Source organism: Sebastes umbrosus, chromosome 24 (genome assembly GCF_015220745.1).
Source record: "Sebastes umbrosus isolate fSebUmb1 chromosome 24, fSebUmb1.pri, whole genome shotgun sequence".
Classification (NCBI taxonomy): domain Eukaryota; kingdom Metazoa; phylum Chordata; class Actinopteri; order Perciformes; family Sebastidae; genus Sebastes; species Sebastes umbrosus.
The window spans coordinates 1,816,805-1,832,553 of NC_051292.1; the positions used below are offsets into that span (position 1 = coordinate 1,816,805).

Here is a 15,749-nt window from a genome sequence, read left to right on the forward strand (position 1 = left end):
TTAGTCCTGAACTGTACTTCATCAGTTAATCATGTACAGTAAAATGCATTGTGTGCATGATTAGGAGGACTTTTTTAATTAGGTATGGAAAGACTACCTGGTTCACACAGAGATGTGAGTGAGTCGGAGGTGTCCCACGGTGGTGACACATCATTATACAGCACAGGGGAGATCCTACAGCCCGTCTCATTATTATCAAAAGGGAACGTTGACACCAGGACACAAACTTTGGCTAATTAAGAGTAGGAGAAGAGGTGTGAGGGGGACACGGGGTTTTGTGGTGAAACAGAAAATATAAAGACCATCGTTACTGATGAGTTTACAAAACGACCTTCAAGGAGTTAACGGAACGGACACAGTTAGACCTAACTACATGAAGTTGTAGTAGTAGTTAAAGCTAAAGCGAAATCACTCACTACTCACTATAAACTCGACTACATAGTCATCATTTTATAGAACTGTCCGAATGTATAGTGAGAGAGAACGTAAGGCATGAAGAAAGATCGTCACTCCGAACATTTAAAAAACTCACAAGTGTCATTAAATCTGAGTAAATAGGGAGGATGCAGTTAAAAACTCTCAATCATCTCATCAGAGAAGGATTTAATGGGCTGACTGTCCTTTAAAATGTAGCATAATGTGTTTTAAATGCAGGCGATCAATCATTCTGTGAGAGGAGGTGTCTCATCACATGAGGGAAGTCAACTCTTCAGATGGAGCGTTGAGGTAATGTCCTCCTCCTTGGACAGCCTCTCACTCCTCAATCCAAGATAATAGCAGCTCAGAGCCAACAATACATTTTACCAGCAGCATGGTGGCATGTATGTGCTCTCCACTGCTGCCAGAAACAAAGAGAGTAGCAAAGCAGAGAGTCAGGAGACAGAGAGAGTGAACGCAGAGAGGGGAGACAATCCCATTGGCTCTGCCTTCATCAGATAGGTGGCACCGTGAGCTAATCCCCGGGCTTAGCTGCGTGTCGCCCAGCACGGCACCCAGCCGGGTGTCGCCGGGGCCACCCTGGCAGATCTGGCGGGCCATGTGGCTATCCCAGCATCCCTAGGGAGGTTCGCAATCCCGCCATGTTGCATTTACCTTCTGTGCAGGTGGCCCCGCCGGCCCTCGCTGGCTACCACCGGCGTTCAAGAGGAAACTTTTGCACACGTTGGCAGCGAGAGTTTGAAAACTGTTTGTACAGACGAGGCAGCTTGATGTTAGTAAACTGCACATCACATGCATTTTACAGCACACTTTTAGACTCTTGGCATCCTCTGCAGAGCAAAAAACCCTGCATGTGATTCTTATCTGGAAGTACAGACAGACAGGCGGCGAAACGCTTTGGCTTCTGGAGCGCCACGGTTCAGGCTTTTGTGGGGTTAGAGCCACAGAGAAGGCTGCACTTTCTGCATGTTGGCAGCTCCAAATAACAATCCATCAACTGCTGCTCCACGTCTGCCTGTTCACATGTAAACTCATCATCTATCTCACCGTGACTTATACATCCATACGGTCACATCTGTGCATTTCTGACTGACAGTAAGAGCATCGCTCGACGTTCATACATAATATTATACCTTCTAACACAATAAACTGCATCCAATGTTAGAACTACAGAACAGAAATGTGCATTTAATGTCCCATTAACTGAGTTCCTGTCTCACATGATTCTGTATTTTTCAGTTTTAAAGCTAGAGTGAAGATACTGGTATCATATGACACTAGAAAACCTAAAGAACCCATTGGTACCAACCATGTCATACTAGCTTGTCATGAAGGAGGTCAAATAACGCTCCAAACTTGCGCAACATTTTGGCGAGGAAAAACTGTCATGGCCATTTTCAAAGGGGTCCCTTGACCTCTGACCTCCAGATATGTGAATGTAAATGGGTTCTATGGGTACCCACGAGTCTCCCCTTTACAGACATGCCCACTTTATGATAATCACATGCAGTTTGGGGCAAGTCATAGTCAAGTCAGCACACTGACACACTGACAGCTGTTGTTGCCTGTTGGGCTGCAGTTTGCCATGTTATGATTGGAGCATATTATTTTATGCTGAATGCAGTACCTGTGAGGGTTTCTGGACAATATCTGTCATTGTTTTGTGTTGTTATTTGATTTACAATAATAAATATATACATATATTTGAATAAAGCAGCATATTTGTCCACTCCCATGTTGATAAGAGGATTAAATACTTGACAAATCTCCCTTTAAGGTACATTTTGAACAGATAAAAAATCGCGATACAATATATTAATCGATTGACAGCCTTATTGTTTACTAAATATGTTTTATGCTTTGTTGCCAATTATCTGCCTTCAACTTTAAATGAAAATAAAAAAACCCTTTTTCACATTTTGTTGTTTATTTTATATTTACTTTATTTATGACCTTATTCATTTCTTAGACTGTCTCATACATAACCATTTTGGGATTTTATCTTATTTCGATTCATTATTCACGTGACTATTTAATTATTTATTTATTCATATATTTACTTGCATACTGACTTATTTTATTTAATTTTTTTTGAAGATGCTCCATTATGGATAACAATTTATAGATTTAATTTTCAATGACATACTCTTACTTTGTGATTTGTGTGACAGAATTTCTCTCCATTATTTGTGTTATTTATGTATTTATTTACTCATCTATTGTCCGTGTATAAGCCTCCTCCTGTTGGCTGATTGTAACACTGCTGATAGAAAGTCTCGTTCTACTGTTGCGCCTCATTGTGAGCCGTTTCACCCAAAATGTAAATGTAAACATTACACCTACACAATAGCCGTAATATTTCAGTGTGGTAATCCTCAATCAACAGGCCCCACTGGGGGAAACAGGCCTCAGTGTGTGTGTGTGTGTGTGTGCTGGCAGCGGGCCAGTTCTTCCTCTGTACCAAACACTGAGCCGAGTCGGTTGCTTAGTGGAAACAGACAAGCCAAATCGGCGCAGAGTGACCTATTTTGTTGCCGTGTGCCGCTGGGAGTGTGTTTTCCCCTAAACTAACCCCTGCCTGCTCGCTGCAGCTCGCTCTCTCTCTCTCTTCTCTCGCTCCCCTCCGAACTGGGAAAAAGAAAGAAAACCAAAAATTGCCTTTCAGTGGATGCACGGCCTCGACGCCACACCTACTGATGTGGTCCGAGCTCTTCCCTCCTCGCTCTCCACCCCTCTTCAGAGGCACCTAATTATGAAAACCCTGACTCATTTACATGGCTATGTTTGATCTAAATTACACTCCAAACCACACCAAATTAGGATCATCTGTGAATGTAAAACACTTTTTTTCCTCCGGTCTGTGTTCTCGCAGCGAGCTCTGCAGGGCACATGTTCAAATGATGAAGGGGGAATTTACAGTTTTTTAACGTTCTCTGGAGACCTGAGCCCCGTCCCACCCCACCCCACCGACTGAGAGCGACTGGAGTCACCCACAATTATCCCAGGATGTGATCTGCACCCCCACCCGTCCCACACCCAAATTAGACTGAGCCGGCTCTGACTGATTCCTCGTACAGGCAGCACATTAATTAGAATATGCCAATGGCTGGTCCGGGCTAATTGCAGGTGCTTATTATGCATTGATGTTCTCATAATGTACATCATCTTTCTCTGCTCGGCTGTTCTTCTGTATTTTATTATCAACTCCTCACATATCTTAAAGCAACACTGATTTTCATACATTTCTAGAACAAAAACCTGAACGTTGAATAAAACCAGGTTCAAAATTCTTGTTTCATTTTGTTGCCATGTTAGAGTCAGAGGTTTTCACTGAGGAGATTTTGGATATCTCTTTTTATCACTACATAAACCAAAAATACTGTCCATTTTCTCCATGTTTTTAGGAATTAAATGTTGTATAAATCAGGTTATGAATGACATATGAGCAAACCCTTCTGTAAAAACCTTCAGGATATAGAGAGGAATGAAACTGGAGAGTTTGGTGGATGTGAGAAAAAAATTATTTTGTTAAATTTCATACATTTTGAAGACACTAGAGGTGAATAGGACACAAAAATGAACTAATAGATATCACCATGAAACCTTCCAGGTTGATTACTGACATTAAGATAATTAGTTTTTGTATTACAAGTTTTCTGAAATGTTATATTTAAATATGCAAATGAGGCATTATCTAATGCTAATGTTTAAGAGAAATCTACAGACACAAATAGACAAAGTAGTAAAATAAACACCTAAATGTGTATTTGGATGTTTTTCTTCCCACTAGTCTGAAAGAAAACATGTTATGGAAGCAAAATCTCCAAATTGACCCGCATGAAAGATTATTTATTTGCCTGGAGTGTCTCAACTTAACAGGAATTTAATTCATGAACAGAGTTTGATTCAAGATTGTTTATTTTTTCTTTTTCATTTTGGAAATTTGGAATAATCATCATCAATCATAGTTGTCTGTTCATGCATTTTAGCATTAATGCTAGCAGAGTTAGCAGTAGTTGCTGCGTCAGCCCTTTTGGAAATACCGTAGCACCTCAAGAGGTGAGTCCTGCAGCACTTCTATGCATTTTTGCACAATCTTGCAAATGCAAGACATTCAATCTATTGATGTATTTGAATCTGCATAATTTGTATCATTGCATTACGGGTGCTATTGATAACATTCTGCCTCCCCCGTTGCATTGCATTCACTTCACAACAAGTCGTTGCCAGGCACTTACCGCCATTTATCCGTTTTTCAAACAATTCTAAAATCTAGAGTTAAAACTAAGAGCTAAAGATTTGTTTCAGATTAACTTTTAGTGCAGTAAATACTGAAACGAACAGGCACAAACAGAAAACAGGTGACTAGCTTCTTCTACTAATGTCTTGTCCCCAGAGTTTAAAGCAGACAGGATCCAGGCTCTGATAGGTGTTAACCACAAGAGGCTTTAAATCTACCTGCCTGCAGCCGTGAGGTGAAAAGTTGCAGACTGCACCTTTAACGTGGAGGCAGTTGCCTCTCGCCGCCGTGTGGAGACACCAGAGCTCTAAGTCGCCTGGTGCAGCTTTTGACAAAAACGTCTGATTATTGAACTAAGATCAAACATCTCCCCACAAATCTTTGAACAGGCAGCCAAACTACGGAGAGGACTGCTATTCTGAGAAGTTTGTTTTCATGCCTTCTGTTGTGGTTTGACTGGGCGGGCGAGCCGTGCCTCGTTCCCCCAAATCCGCAGAGCCTGGATCCAATAAGCCACAGTATCTGACTGCGGCGGTGTGGTTGGCAGAGGCAGGACGCTTCAATCTACCTACTGTACCCCCATCACATCACTCTGCAGGCTGCAGCTAGGTGCTTTCTCTCTTTCAACCCTCTTCCCCTCAAGACTTAATTCACAACAAATGTTTTAGCCTTTGTTCCTCCTCTTGATCCCACAAAGCAAAGACATTCCTTAAAAACAGTGAACCTTAAAACTCAAAGCCTACAGGTAAACAGCAGCTCTCCACTTAAGTGAAGGACGATGCTTTTGTTGACACAAGTCTTCTTGATTTCAACCGTCATATTGATTTCTGTAATTTGCAGACCTGGAAGCGTACGGAGCGAGCTGCCGATGCTAAAGTTCGAACAGGTTTTGACAGGGTTGTTGAGGTTAAGAATGAATGTAATACCGCTGGATTCTGGCGAAGCTGTGGGCCTGTTTGGTCCAAACCACAGCCATAATTTGATCAAACACATCAGTTCTGCTCTTCTGTCTTTTGTCATCTCTCCTCTTTTTCCACCTCTGAGCTCTCAGAGCAGCTCTTAGTTTATTTGCACACACACCGCTGAAGAAAAAAGAAAGGAGGAAAAAAGAGGGATACAAACAGAGTGCGGTTGAGGCAACGAAAACCCCGAGGGGTTTATAAAAACATCTTACCCCAAAAGAAGAAAAAAAAAAAGAGGATTAGATTGCTGCTGTCATGGAAAATGCCTGTAACTGCAATTTGGGTGTTTTTCTTTTGCGTACCTGAATTCAAACTTTCCATGGTCATTTAGTGAGCTGTAATATGTGGAGAACTCTCTGACCCCTGGGGGTTTTACACTCGCTAACTTTAAAAATGCATGGAGGAATGAAAACAGAAAAAGCAACATGATAAAAAAAAAATCTAACCACAGCTGAATTTGAGCACTTTGTAATTTCATAGTTACAAATTCAAATGTGGTCGATAGAAGTATCAGGTCCAAACTATATTCTGTATGCAACACAATTCAGTACGGAGGCGGGTGTAGTGATCTGAAGGCTGCGGGCAAAGACCAATGAGAGGCCCTTCTTAGGGCTGTCGCAATAACCGCAATAATACAATGAAGCGATATTAAAAAGCTAACTGCAGATGATGACAAGATACCGCCACAACTGATATCTTCACATTTTTACTTTTTTGAATTCTTTGCAATTGGAGCGCCACCTAGACGCTGAAGGTCTATTCCGCGATGAGCGTTGCACGTTTGTTATTTTTTCAGGTCGCAGAGAGTTGTGTAAACCGCTGCGCTCGTCACTGTCCCTTTTTACCCAGCTGTTCAAATGTCACAATAGAGGAGGGCGGGACAAATTCCACAAAGACCAACCGTCACATCCTACATGTACAAGTGCTAAACAACAACAACAACAACAGTGAAGGAGAAATGAATCCACAGAGACCAGCGGGTCCATCCGAGGTCTCCCTACGTGGTTCAGCCTCCCCTTCATCCAGAGCGAGGTCTCTACCTCGTACTGACATTTTGACTTCTGTGGATATTCCGTATCATTCATTTGGAGTGACAAGAAAGGAAAAATGTGTTTAATACAATAGTCATGTGTTTGTTGATCAAGCACCGCCTACTCACAACATGTTCCTGCTGCAATTACATTAAAAAAAAAGGTTGAACTGTTTGTGAGACTGAACTGAAACATGGATAGAGCAGAGCTGTAAATGCTGCTCCACGTGGGGTTAGGGCTCTTATTTTGAAGGGGGTCATTACTTTAAATTTTTATAAATACTACACCTCCTCACTCGTGTTTGACCTCTTTCCATCTCAATCAGAGACACAGGCCAAATGTCAAAGTGCCAATATGCTAATAATGCTAATAACTCCAACGAGACGCATTTTAAGTCCCCCTTTTGATCTCCTGAGCTGCGTTCGACGGCAATGAAGCTGGGACTGTTTGTCATAGCCAGGGGCGCTGGGAACCAGCGAGACGGGGACGCGCCATGAAAATCTGACTGTCAACGTGCCCTCCTCAATTTATTAAGCGGCCCTCAGAGCGCGGAGCCGGGATTTTGACCCTGATAATACAAAGCCTAGGGGGGAAATGGCATCGAGAAGCAAGCTCCACATCCTGTTGTGCCGCGGTCAAAATGAGATGCTAATTAATTACCATTGGCATCTTTAGCAATGCATGTCAGCTCCTATTTGGTATATCAATCTGTTACGGGATCAAACCGAGGCAGGCGAGGCCGGCGCTGGTTCCTGCAGCCGCTGCGGTCGGCTGGATGCACAAGCTTCACCCTGAGGTCACAGCAAACGCTGACTGTGACCCGTGCTTCAGACGGAGGAGTGTAACTGGCCCACAGCACAGAATAACCGTAATGAATTTCATCACATTATGGATCAATAACAATGAATCAGCCAGCTGCTGTCGCATCACTCTGACTCTCTGGTCTGTACAGAACAACAGGCTCTCAGTAGCACGATGTTAATCTACATCTAAATTACAAGAGCTTTGCTCTAGAAGTGTATGTTTCTTGATAAAGAATTGCTTTCTGGGTAATGTAGGAAGGCAAGGCAATCTTATCTGTACAGCACCCTTCAACAACAAGGCAATTAAAAATGCTTTACATAAGACATAAAGAGCAATGAAGCAGAATTGAACACATTAAAAGGAGCATACAGGAGTTATTTTGCACGCTGCCACCCTTCATCCTAAAATATGATGTTTATGAGATCATTTATTCTGATGTGTAATGTGTCATTTTCATGAAAAACCAACAGCCGATTGATTCATTTGGTATAGAGTATAACTGTGTGTAATATATCTGTCTGTGTAACATAGAAAGACACAAAGAAATGTCACCTCACTGGGGGGAATAGGACGGAAAGCACTATATAAACAAATTAGGCCGATGCCCCTGAGGAGGACGGCTTCCACTGTATACAAAACCCACGAAGAAAATGTATGAAATAAAGAGAATTAATCAGACAGGTTGACCAGGTTCCTGCTTCATCAGGAGGCCAACAGCAGCAGCAGTCATTAACCGCAGATAATAAGCACAAGGTCAGGAGATTTCTGAATTATCTCCCCTTCTCCCCACTGTTCTGTCAGACTCCTATGAAGTTGTGTTCGAGAGCGGGCTCACGTTAATCAGCGCTTTAATTGCCACTTGCCTCAGAGTGTGTGGGGAATAAGGCCAATTTCTCAGAGTCTCTCCTTCAGGAGGATGCAGACAGGTTCTTGGAAAGAGAGAGGTCTGTCAGCGTGGATTACTGTCACAGGAAGATTCTACCATTTCAGTAACAGCTACACTCAACATATCACAAAGGTATCTACGGTAAACTCCTCCAGTTGTGTTAAGACTTTATTTAGAGCTGGTAGTTGCAACACTATTTCTGATGTCAACTGTCTTATTCATGATGTTTAGCAGCGACGGGGAATGTATTTGTTGTAGCAGCAATAGTAGTAATGGTAGTGGAGGTAATTCTTTACTTTAACCCAGATGGGAACGGCTAAGAAGTAAGATGGTGATGGATAAAAAACCAAGATGGCGACAGCCGAATACCAAATGGCAATGGCCAAACACCAAGATGGTGATGGGCAAAAACCAAGAAGGCAACGGGCAAAAACCAAGAAGGCAACGGGCAAAAACCAAGAATGCAACGGGCAAAAATCAAGATGACGACGGCTAAAAACTGCGGTGGCCACAAACCAAGAAGGCAACGGGCAAAAACCAAAGAGGCAACGACAAATACCAAGAAGGCGACGGCCAAGATGCAGAACTTAAGGCTTAAAAACGGCAGTCCACAAACCAACGGGTGACGTCACGCCGACTACGTCCACTTCTTATCTACAGTCTATGACATAAACTTATAACAATTAGTTTTTGACACATTACAGTGTAGCAGAAAATGTAAAGTATCTTCAACACTTCTCCTATAGAGACGTACTTTATATAATCATAACTGTGTAATGTTATATCATTCATAATCTGTATATATGCCAGCATCCAGTTATGAATGCATGAGAGGGAGCAGCCAGAAGTATCAGAATTAGTATTAATAGCAGTAGTAATGGAAAAGAGAGCAGAAGTAGAAGTAGCAGTAGTACTATGTGTAAACAGTGGTAAATATTGTGTAGCTGGTTAATGTCACATCCTCTTCCTATTTATCTGAATTAAACCGTGTTTAGTTCTCCTGTCCGTGTACAACAGTCGTACTGGTTTAGCATCCCGTCCTAACATTATTGCATTATCCAGCGAGTGCAAACTGTGCATCCCTTTAATAACTCCACGTCAATGTGATTAATGGACATTGCTTAATAAATTTCCTGTAATTAAGTGTCCACCTGCAGCTCGCCTGGAATCAATTACCTTTTTGTTTATGCAATTTCCTCGAGGTATTTAGTTATGTGCTTCCATTATGGAGTTGTAAGATAATATCTGCTTATTCTGCTAATTCCTGTTGTTACCGTCTGTGACATGGCGGGCTAAAGGCCCGGAGCAAAGAGGAGCGTGGAGCAGATGGATGCAATGAGAGCATACTTCATGGCCTTAGTGACGGATGTTTGCTCTTAATAAAAAGATAATGATAAGATAATAATGCATTTTATATTTACGGTATATGTGTCCTGCTTTTCATAAGACATCGTTATATTAAAAACTAATTACACAATCAGAACCAGCGAGCAATAAGAATGAGAGCGCATATTAAGAGGACAAAGATGAAAAGTCTCGCGCTCTACTTCGCTCACGTTCTCTGACAGGTATTCTTTTGGAGGAGCACTCAAACATGGTTTAACGTTGCATCAACCTTTATTTCTGATGGATGCCACCGTTTCTGGAAGCAGCATCTTCACGCACTTGTCTCCAGTAATCATAGAAAGGTATTACATTTAACCTGACAGGTGACACACCACCACCACCACCTTCATCCACCTCTCTGACATTATGATGAACTCCACTGTCTCTACCTAAAAATGTGAATTTCTGCTCAACACAACTGTTTGGCTGCATCAGACCGTCATGAAATCAGATGACTCATTAGTGCAACAAGGGTGACCTTTTCATAAGGGCGGTGACATGTGAGGAAGGTCACCGTGGTTAAATGGCACACCCCTAAGTGACTGTCAATCAAGCGGCTGCCACCGTGTCGCCTCCCTGTCATCGTGCAGCAAATATTATGCAAGGACGCTGGGGTGAATTAACCTTCCACTGCTGGTGCGCCGCGCTGCTTGAACAGCGGCCAGATTTGTCAAAAAGAAAAGCTCTTTGAAATGTATGAATTTTGCGGGTTAGTGGTGAATTTACACTTAACAAACTGGTTGTTTAGAAGAAGATTAATCTTCAAGCCACCTGTAAAGACAGCAGTTAAGGGGCGAAATGATTCAGACAGCCAACAGCTCAATTTTCTGCCACTTTTTGAGGTATCCAGGTCTGGCATTAATTCAGCCCCGCTGCAGGGCTCATCAAAAGGAAGTGAAGGTGTGAGATTAGAAATTGTTTTTCTGTGCTGTTCTTTCTCGTTGTAGTTCGGCGTTACCGGCTTCATGCCCTGACAAGAAGTGACTGCAGGCACTCGAGGTGAGTCTGTGCGGGAAATCAGTTTAGAAATTACTGTTGGTGGGAATAAGTGTGGCGCACATGAATGAGAAATAGATGTCAGTGTGCATTTCAGCAGCCAATCACTTGAGTGGGGCTCTCCAGGAACACAAGTGAGAAGTGGGCAAATAATTGGACTCCCTGTGTCCTGTTAAAATATGTGTATCGGTAAAAGGAGCCGGGGAAGGTGTACTTCACCCGGCAGAATACCGAAGATTTGATAAATATGAGAAGGGAGGCACTCGAGGCTTTCGCTGCAGGCGCTGCAATAATGACTGAAACGGCATTTGCTGCGCTTCAATCTGCATCTGCATCAGTCCTGTGTGTCGGTACGACTCGTTCTCATTCAGACTGTGGCCAAGTAGATGAACTTTAGCAGGATCTAATCAAAGAAACCTATATATTAAGCCCACATATATAGCAGAAATTAGCCAATAACAACTGTTCTCACATTACCGGTGGTTGGAAAGTGGAAAAAGCTGCAGAATACACAGTTTGAGGGGAGTTTGATTCATGTTGCTAACAACTTACCAAGAACATACGATGCAAAAATGTGCAATGAGCCATAAAATCTCATCACTGAATGGACCAAATGTGTTGCTCTCCATGTCAAGGAAGTTTTGAACTTCCTTTAAGTGTGCATAACGCAGCAACCTCAATGACAACAAACAGAAACATGGAAGCCACAATTATACTTCTTCAAAAATACACATATTTGTCTCTGTGGATATAAGCTGAGAAGAGTCGCAGAGGTTCAGAAATAAGTCAACGCACGATGCATTGTGCATCCCTGAGAAGCAAAATCTGACGTAAGTGATCAAATTTAAAGCAGCAGAGTGAAATGCATCTGAACTTGCATACTTATAAAACTCATTAATTCCCGGCTGTAATGTGCTGTTATGTAAAGTATCATGCATGCCAGCTCGTCATGATAAAGAAGTTGTTTCTGCATCAATGCATCAAAAAAATTGTTGTTTCTAAATCTGCTATAATAGATGTCGCTTCTAATTCTGCACATTTGGAAGTAAAGTCCCCCTAAGAAGGTTTCCCAGCCTACATATGTCACTTTCTCTCCACAGCATGTTCAGTAATTATGTTTTCCGCATATCACAGTGAAGTTGAAGAAAACCAGACACCCTTCAAGTCTGATAGGCAGCGTTTAATTGGTTCAAAAATCAGCGCCAGGAATAGAGTCAGTCAGCGACGAGCATTACATAACTGTAATTTAGTTTGTTCTGGGTCAGCGGGCCTCGGCTCTCCGACGGTGCAACGTTAAAAAATGTGACAATTCTTATTAAACACAGTGTGAACGATGCAGATCAGCAGGCAGGATCCAGCCTGGAGGTTACGCACGCTTTCGAGCAGCACTTTTTCATTATTTATAATTTCATGCCCCTAAACAAAAGAAAACTTAAGTCATGTTTTAAGTTTGACTCGTGATGGGTTGGAGACACCATCAGCCCTCGATGAACTGGACCCCATATTGGTATGTTTTATATGTATTCATGATATTTCTCCAATCAAGTTCAATGTGTTTTTGTATTTCTAGTTCTGTTTAAAGGGGACAGAAGGTGAAAAGAGGTGCTGCAGCACAGCCGGTATATGAAAGTACATGAGGAGACATGAGGAAAATAAAGCGTTTTTTGAACATTACAGCATGTAAACGTGTTCTAGTACAAGTATGAACCTGGAAATAAGCATAGTAGGTCCTCTTTAATATTAACCATGTTTAATTTAATTAACCGTTGCTGTCACCTTTAATAACAGTTTATTTTTAACCATACAACATCGTGCCAGAGCAGATATCTTTGCCATAACTTCTAAATAACAAAATCCCAGGGATCTTTGCTCAAAAGTTGTTTTCGTTTTGTTTATAGATTTATTTTTATTGCCAAATATCAATATCAGCCTCAACAATCCAGTATCGGTCAGTCTCTGTAATCAGTTACCTATTACAGACTCTATATCAGAGGTCATTATATTAGATTACTGTCAAACTGAAAGTAATAGCGCAGGCTTATATTTGCTTCAATCACTGAACTCAACCGGCTTGTATTTCCTATGTAGTCCTTTCACACAAAACTCATGCTCAGCAAAGATCACAAACACTATCCAATTGTTTATTTAATCCAGTATAAATATTGCTTGTATAAAAATTAGGAATAACATATCAATTATAAATCATTAATTTGATCTGTAGCTCTGAGACAGTTAACAACACCTCTCTTTATCCTCTTAAAACCCAGCAGCCCGTCAGCAACGAGCCTATTCGGCGTACCGAAAAGGAAAAGGGGTGAAAACTAAACAGACAAAGGTGGGGACACTTGTATTTTGGAGCCATCAAGGTCACAACAAGCATACCCAACAACATGGTGCAGTCGTTTATGTCAGTTAAAGTGCAGTCGTCATTTGGCGAATTCAATTTTTTTGATTGTTGGACCTTTACGGACTAAAGGAATAAACATAATGGAGGAATGGACATACTGTATATGAGGACTTTACGACACTTCAAAGGTAAGGAGTTGCTATCTCCCTTGATTACCATGCCAGTACATCTTAATGAATTATATTTTGGTGCTCACGGTTTCCATTAAATGAACTGAACGACTGAATTGTGGAGAATCTGACTGATCTAACGATGTGCAGCATGTCCACATTGAGACCTGCGTTTATTGGTCAAATCATGCAGGGTTAGGATAACGTCTGGTTGTCCACACAGCGTATTTGACTGATCGGTGTGTAAGGTTGCCTATTACTGTGTGTTAGTATTTAAAGGAAAGGTCCACTCCCACATGTTCTCTGTATAATACTGTCCTCCTCACTTCTAATTAGTGAATGTGAATCAGCCTCTCGTTAAGCCGAACGGCGGAGAGACACACTGCGGTGATGATGTCATGTACAGACAGATCCTGGAGCTGCTCCTCAGACGGTGAATAATGGAACAACTGCTGGATGTGGGGACGTTTTTCTGATTCACAGCTGGAAGCCCCACATTCAAATGAAACTCATTTGGATGGAACATCTCAAACAGAAAGTCCCATGAGCCCACAGAGCCAGTCGCTAATTCAGTGTCAATGCAGCGACTCATCAATCCAGGACCTAAAGCTCTGCTTTCTAGTTTAAGGAGGCACTTTTCTCTCTGCAGATACTGGCTTTAGTGTCAGGGAACAGAATGGAAACAGCTCAGCTCAGACTGAGTCTTTCCTTTAAATTAGAGAGGAGAGCTCACATGATACTTTTCCAAATTTCCCATCCTCCTTAGTTGACTGCACGTCTGCAGTTTACAATAACGGTAGCTGATTTACCCAAACATTTATACTCATTTTTTAAACAATGGGCACTTGATTTCAGCTGACTCATGTGAAAATCAAAAGCTGTCATAAATGGTCTTAAATATGCATTTGATGGCTACACACATGATATTATGCTAAGTACGAGCTGTGTAATGAGTCGCCAGGAAAAAACTTTGGCATTATGCATTCCTGCAAACTGAGGTTACGTTGAATGTTGACGTTTTTTGCATTCAGTCAAAGTAAGTGATGTAGTGTATCGAGCGACCGTTATTGAAAGTTACATCTTGTTGTTACTCTTGGTACGTTATGTAATAAAGTTGTTATTTATTTACGTTGATATATAATTATTTGAACACATACCATGATCTTTTTTCTAACTTTAACCAAGTAGTTTTGTTGCTTAAACCTCACCAGTTGTTCAACAACATTAACAACGTGCCTTTGTGCATTTCTGAAAGTGTGATACGAGGATGAAAAGTATTTTTGGTTCAGAAACGTTGACATTCAACGTATCTCGTGGTTTGCCGAAACGTACAATGCCAACATTTTTTCTAAAGCTACATGTCCTTGCTGAGAAGTTTTATGTGTTAAATCAGGAATATATGATTACTGAATTTATTTGACTTTCAAAATTGATGCATAAAAAGACAACAGCTTGGCGAATAGACAATTGTGGACGTGGATAATAAAACAAAACTACTTTTATAGAAGAAGCCATCGCTGCCATTTAGGATGAGTATTATCTCTTTATCTTGATGGAGGCTTAATTCTAGCAGAGTTTCAGTCTTCATGTTGTAATATTTGTCGTCTTACAGTCCAAAAAAACTCCCAAAAATGAGTCCTAATCAAGACAAAACAAGAAGCTTAACGCCTGCAGTATTGCTTTGATTCTGTACACAAGGCACAAAGGTGGCGGCGACCAAACACAGACTGGTTCAATTAAAGAAACGACTGTTTATCATTTATTTATCCATCAGAAAACAATTGGACGTTATGATTGCAATTTGCTTGATTAATGAGTTGATTAAGACTGTTAAATGTTTACAAAGAGGTTGAAACGCGCTCTGCAAATATTTTCAGAAAACAGGACGTCGCATCCCATCACAGCCGTCTGTAAACTTTAATTAAGCACAAAACCATTCAGACGCCCCCCCGCACCCCTCCTGGGATTCATTATTCCCACCTAAATCTGCATTTTTAATTATTTAATTTGAGATAACGTTTGCAAGTTCCACCAGCAATTATTTATTTCTTAAAACTCACAAAGAGCTGCTCAAAAAAATGAAAGTGCTCTCCATGAAAGGTGCGGCGGCAGCGGCGGCGGCGGCTGAGGTAGGCCTGTAAATGAAGGCAATTTGCACAATAGGAAAAAAAGATTTATATTAACAACCGTGGCGGTTCAGACATCAGTGTCTGGTGATTGTAAAGGCGTTTTCATCCAGCGTGCATCAAACTGGGAGGAGGAACACCGGCGTGTATTATCATAACAAACAAGCTCCCATCAAAGAAATAATTAATGGCATTGTGCCCAATATAAAACATCCCATCATGCATCAGAAGGCCGTGGGAGGGGTGCTGAGTTTTAATCATGATCATATAAAATGATCTTCCTGGGTTGAGATGACAGAGAGGTGCTGGTGTACGGGGTCACGAGGAGATCTGGTTCAGCTTTCTGATATGAGGTGGTGGATT

The 15,749-nt window shown here is 41.5% G+C and overlaps 1 long non-coding RNA gene across 1 annotated transcript in view; it reads left to right on the forward strand.

Moving 5' to 3' along the window:
* Nucleotides 1–2,131: 2,131 nt before the first annotated feature.
* The window catches only part of LOC119483422, a 25,821-nt gene continuing 12,203 nt past the window's right edge, over nt 2,132–15,749 (forward strand). Inside the window, exons 1-2 of the long non-coding RNA XR_005205678.1 lie at nt 2,132–2,162; nt 9,289–9,290. This is a non-coding gene — a long non-coding RNA (uncharacterized LOC119483422). The remainder of the gene's footprint in view (nt 2,163–9,288; nt 9,291–15,749) is intronic.